General features: G+C 40.6%; 1 protein-coding gene across 2 annotated transcripts in view; it reads left to right on the top strand.

The window, feature by feature from the left end:
• Positions 1 to 6,000, top strand: part of csrnp3 (cysteine-serine-rich nuclear protein 3) — a 53,282-nt gene that overhangs the window by 368 nt on the left and 46,914 nt on the right. For both annotated transcript variants that reach the window (XM_064327443.1, XM_064327442.1), the window contains exon 2: positions 1,839 to 1,884. The gene's annotated coding sequence lies outside the window, so the exon portion shown is untranslated. The remainder of the gene's footprint in view (positions 1 to 1,838; positions 1,885 to 6,000) is intronic.

Here is a 6,000-nt window from a genome sequence, read left to right as displayed (position 1 = left end):
ACTCGCGATAGTCTATTCCTAAGATTATACAAAGAAAAAGACCACGCTGTATGGTCCGTTATTTACCTGTGATATTTGTCAGTTTGCTGGGATTCTTGTAAACTGTGCACTTCTTGTAAATGGCTGTAGAAATTGGCGTGCTTGTTTTAACGCGTCTTTGTAGGTAATTTTTGTATTAGGCTGCTGGTCCATCCAACCCAGACAGTGCTGGTTATAATTTACTCAGTACGAGTTGATTTTATTTAGAGGAGTCTTCGCACTAAAATATTTGAAAAAGTAATATTTCCACCCATACTTTTAGCACATTGAAGAACGTCCCTGGTGGAAATCCCACCTTGATTTCAACCTAGTTTTCAGCTTGTCCAGCTGGTTTGAAGCTGGTTTGGAGATTGTCAAGCTGGCAACAAGATGGTTGAGATAGCAACCATGCTGGCAGTCTGTTTGGCCAGCTTGGTACAGACATTTAGACCATCACCAAATAAAAGGCTGGATCAGAAGCTGGTTCCAGCTAGATTCCATCTCCGAATTCAAGCTGTTTCAAGAGTTTCCACCAGGGATTTAATCATTTCACTTTAAGATGCTATGTTTACAGTTAAATTTATTAGAAAAATGTTTACATTGACCCGTGCAATATGACTGCCTGATTTATCTTTGTTTACACTTGCATTATGCATACAGTTTATCAAGTGTGTTCAGTGCATGAAATTACACATTACTATTACCTGTTCTTATGCATTTGACATTACCAAGGTGCTTATTTTTGTTTATATGTATAACACACACACACACACACACACACACACACACAAAATAAGTGGCATATTAATTATAAATTTAATTATCAAATGAGATTGGTATAGTGTGCCAAAATGCACAGTAGCTAATAATGCCTGTAATGCCTTTATTATTGTGTTACTGCACTGAGAGCGAGAGAGAGTGAGCGAGAGTGAGCATGTGTATTTGTATGTGAGATGTGTGTTTGCATGGGGTGCTGCAGTGAATCCACCCCCCACCCCGCCCCAATGCACTTGGAGCACTGAGGCTTCCCCACTATAAAGGGCACCATGCACAGCCCGGCAGGAAGTTGGGTTCAGCCTGACTCTTTTGTGAGCGCTAGCTGCTTTGTGAAGGAAAGTGACGGCCTTCTCCTGCTCCCTCTGGGACTCCATTAACGAGGAGGGCTTCTACACCTCCAACAGGACGAATCTCAAGAGAAACAGAGATTCCTGTAATTATACTGCAAGCTACATCACAATAATAAAACACAGAGCGAATGTTACATAACTTCCTTTACTTCCCTGGGCTTTTAGAATGAAAAACAAACAAAATATCCTGACTTACAGCTACAGTGCAGTTGGGTGCAGTTCCATACTAACTCAGGCAGAGTCTGATTTTGCTACAGAAAAATTGCCTGGGGATTTACAGATTCAATTCATAAAAACAGCAAAATTGCAAATTGGGAAGCTTAAAAAAAGCGGAAAAGGGGACTTGGGCCTCTACAGAGGCTAGGGTTGGACTATTTTAGAGATTTTAGAGATTTTTTTTCCATAGAAATCTGATTCTTTGTGAGTCAAACAATGTGCAGCACTCACGCTTATATAATCCAAAGTGCACCTTGGATAACACTTGTCTGGTTAATACTGTACTCAAAATGTAGTGACAGACGTACTCGGTGGGTATATAGCATTAGCTTGTGCAGTATAGACTTAATACTTAGCATTCCACTTCAGTTCACACCTCACACATAGAAAGCAGTTTATGTTCTACAATGACTATTGATGCAGTTCACCTGCAGTCAGAAGTTAATGCATGATGCATCTATGTACATTTTCTTACAGGAAAGAAGCATTTGTTAGAACAGAAATTCTTCTTTTGCTGTTTAAGGTAAGAGACAGCTACTGTGCAGTAATGTGTCATAATTTGCCTGGGGATACTGAAATAATGTAATGTTTTACCATCTTGCATGCAGTGGCATCTGCATGTGATGAAGGGGTGACTGTTGAATTTATTGATCAAAGATCCTATGCAAAGTTAATGCAGCTGTCATAAGGATTTATTTATTTATTTATTTATTTATTAAAACCACAAAATTACAAACTTAACGGAAATCTATTTCTAATTTGTGGGCCTGCACCTGGTGTACATGGCAATGTTATGCCTATGAGTCCCACGATCTCTGAAAGATGTGTTTTGTGCATTTTACGTATTTGAAGCAGTTGCACCTTGAAACAAAGCACCTCATACGGAATATCTGGGATTGTTGAAATGAACATTTTGGGGTCACTAATGTTTCCTTCAAAAATGTCAGAACATTACCTCAGCTTGGAGGTGCCATTTGTTGCTCTAAATACATCATATCAGGATGACATAACAAGCGTCAGTGTACAGTACAGTGGATAAGTATTTAGTATTTGAACAGTGACACAATATTTGTTGTTTCAGGCACTGTACTCCAGCACATAGTATAACAATATGTAACTATGTTGTTGGTGTTTTGTCTGACAGTGCCAGACAATTTTGTTATTCTGTCCACAATAGCATCTTCTAAGTAGGCTATATTAAACATATTGGTTGCCTTAAGAACCAAGAGTATGTACTGCTGGGATTTATACACGCTGAAAGATTATCACATCTATCAAGTTTATATTCTTTAAATCTCTGATTTCTTTTCATTTTCCTCGATTTGGAATTGTATTTCTAAGCACGTCTCATCCTTGCAATCTCCTCCGTCTATTCAGCAGAGCACAGACGAGTGTGTGCTCCACCCCCCCCCCCTCCCCCCAAAGCCCCTTCTTTTCACCCTGCAGTAATTGCTTAGGAGGAGTATGCTAATTGCACGTTTGGTGCGGGCAGACTGCAGGTGACCATTTAAGGCACAGTTGTGATTTGACACCAGACTGTCGACCATGACACCTCACGGAAGCTCACGGCATTAGGCAGACGAGCTACCCAGAAGCCCGTTTAACATGCATAATCGGCGGCAAGTTAAAATACATTCGTACATTCTTCATTAAGAAATCCATAGCCTTCTCAAAATAAACCCACAGGGAATGCACAGCAGTTCCAGCAAGTGTATTGTATCAAGTGTAAATTATGTCAGTAGTCCTCACTAGGGTGGTGTATAAATGATTAGTGCATTCGGCCAGAAACCTTCCCTTGATTTTACTCTCACAGAAGTGTCATGGGTGCCCTTTATGTTGCATAACGGACCATAGATTGGAAGATGTCACTTTGGGCTCTTGGCTTTCACTTTCTTTATCAATTATGGGTTCACACTGCAGCTCTGTGTGAAGGTAATCACCACCGTCTTAACACAGTAAAACTGAAGGGGGGTGGGTGGGGGGGGGGAGGAACCAGGCCCTCCTGTGTATTAGTGCTCATTAAATATGCTTTAACAGCCAAAGTCTGCATTAATGAATAATGCTCTGGGTGAGCACAAATGGCAAGAACTGGAGACAGGTTTTCTTTGGTCATTAACAATTTATAAAGGTAAGTTAACATTTGAACAGTAGCGCACGAAGCAAAAATATCTCCAAGTGAAATAACGCTGCTCACATCATAGCTAATTATTGCTATTGTTACTGTCATGAATCTGCCAAGCCTGTGTACTTTTAATGAGAGCCTACAGTACAGTACGCTAGCATGATATTACCTTTAGTTCGGCCGAGCTGTCACATAAGCAGTGAAGGATGCGAGTCCTTAAATGAAGTGTCTTCAGTTCACTGGACCTGTAATTGAGTTTCATGGCTTGGCAGCGGATGAGAAGCCACACTGTGCCATGCTGGTATTGGCAGCTGCGAGAGAGGCGGTGACCGAGAGTTTAAATATGTCCGCGGCTTCCTTTACTCAGCACTTCATCATTCACCGTGCCCTGACTGCCACCTTTCATCACCACGACGAGGGGGCGCCCTCTTCCCTGACAGACACGCTCGGTGGAGCATGTCACACAGTTACGAGACACCTACAAATATGATTGGTTATTCACAATTTGGGGGGGAAAGCAAATAGCAAAAGTGCAGGTTCGTTACACTTGTATGTATGGACAGAGTGCGCTTTAATTTTCAAATCATATCTTTGGTTTGCCTTTGATGTTTGGTTACGCTCTTTCTCAGGGTTGGGTTTGTTTGTGTTCTCAGTTGCAGTTCTTGTGGTGATTAGTGTAGCAGACCGTAGGCTGAGTAAATAATTAGGTTTGAGGAGAGATTACAGTGGTGTCTCGCAGTGATGTGTTTATCGGAAGGACTGCAAGCGATTTTGTTGCTGGGGGGTATATGGTTGGGCCAGTAGGGGGCAGTCTTTCTAGGAAAATCAGTGCTGCCTTAAACGCTGCGAAGGGGCTACTTGTTGGCCATGTTTTGAAATAAGTCAAAGTCTAGCTCTGAAAGATACAGTTTTGCTTGTTGTAAAGGAAAGTGTTGCCGCATCTATCCTGGCCATTATAGCTCATTCCAGTTTAACTGACTAGCTAATTTAGTGTCTCTGATGTGTGGTGAACATTTTGTTGCTAAATGGCTGCTGTGCATTTGCTAGGTGGGTGCTGCATATTTGTATGAGGGAATGTGGGATGAATCTTGAATGGGATGAAATTTCCTGAATTATTATTGACACTTGATGTATTTGTGTACGGCCGACAGTGCAGTTTTCCTTTAATATGTACATCTTAACAAATTTCTTCATTTCTGTGAATAAAGGTGTTCAAAATACTGGTCTTTCATACAGAAGTTCCTTTTAGAAAGAATGCTGGCACTTTGAATTGGAATATACATATACAGAAGTGTCTATTCATTCTGTATATGAAAGGACAATTGAATCAAATTAATATGTACAAATATGTGAGCTACAGTATTACCCTTGCACATAAAAGTCTGTAAAAGTATTAAGATAACAGCGCTGAACATAAACTCTCTGCATGTGCTCTCTCTATCTCTTTATCTGTGTGTGTGCACGTGTGTGTATCTGTGTGTGTGTGTGCACATATGTAATGTGCTCATATACAGGTCAAATCCATTCCAGGTTTTATACGGGAGGGCAAATGAATAGGCCTCACTGTTTTGTATACAGAATGTGGATTGGTGCAAATTGAAACGGCACATTTCCCAGATTATCTTCCAGAGATTTTAAGGGTGCACGAAGAATCAGAAGTACTGCTCTGGCCTTTTTCACATGGCACGTTGCCATGGTGGCGGCAAGGAATGTTCTGTCTGTCTCTGGCTTATTCTGTGTTCGCCCTAAGGAGAGCACACGCTGCTTTCAAAAAGCAACTGAAAGCATACAAATATAAAGATATTATAAAGATAAAGAAGGCAATATAAATATGGGACCTGCTTTTTCATACTTTGTATGCGATTGGCTTATCCTTAATTAACGGGCAGACTTACTTTATCAAGGGCATCCACTGCTTCAGTAGATAAAACAATTAAATACAAATGACATGACAAATACAGCAAATAGCACTCAGTTGATGGACTGTGGAGTTGAAAGAAGTACTAGCAATCTGCATGAGCTTTGGAGTGTGTACTTGTCTGCACACTCCCAAATTGACAGGGCACTTAATAAGCTAGGCCTATGAATACAATTAGGCATCCTTTGTTGGGAGAACACATACAGAAAACATCACTGTTCTGACTAAACTGACAAAAAGCTTTGACTGCTACAGCTAATACTCCCCATCGTATAACGAATAATATACTCCACATGCAAACCATGCAATATTCATCAGATTAGTCTGGAGGTGAGAGGGGGTTCCTTCTGCCAGTGATGGACTAGGCACAATACACTAGTATTAGCAAGGGGGTGCATACACCAGCAGTAAATTCAGTGGGTTGGAGTATAGCACAAGATTCAGAGGTTTGACCAGACAAATACTTTTTTTGATTTAAGTTCAGTCATACACTTTATGTAGAAAAGACAAGTAAAATGCTGTATAGTAATCATTTGAATAGGCTCATATACTGTAATATTATAAGCACGCTTTTCAAGAGTAGGCTTATACTGTATACC

Source organism: Anguilla rostrata, chromosome 3 (genome assembly GCF_018555375.3).
Source record: "Anguilla rostrata isolate EN2019 chromosome 3, ASM1855537v3, whole genome shotgun sequence".
Lineage (NCBI taxonomy): Eukaryota > Metazoa > Chordata > Actinopteri > Anguilliformes > Anguillidae > Anguilla > Anguilla rostrata.
Note: the sequence above shows the minus strand (reverse complement) of the source record. Positions and strands in the feature narration are given on the sequence as shown.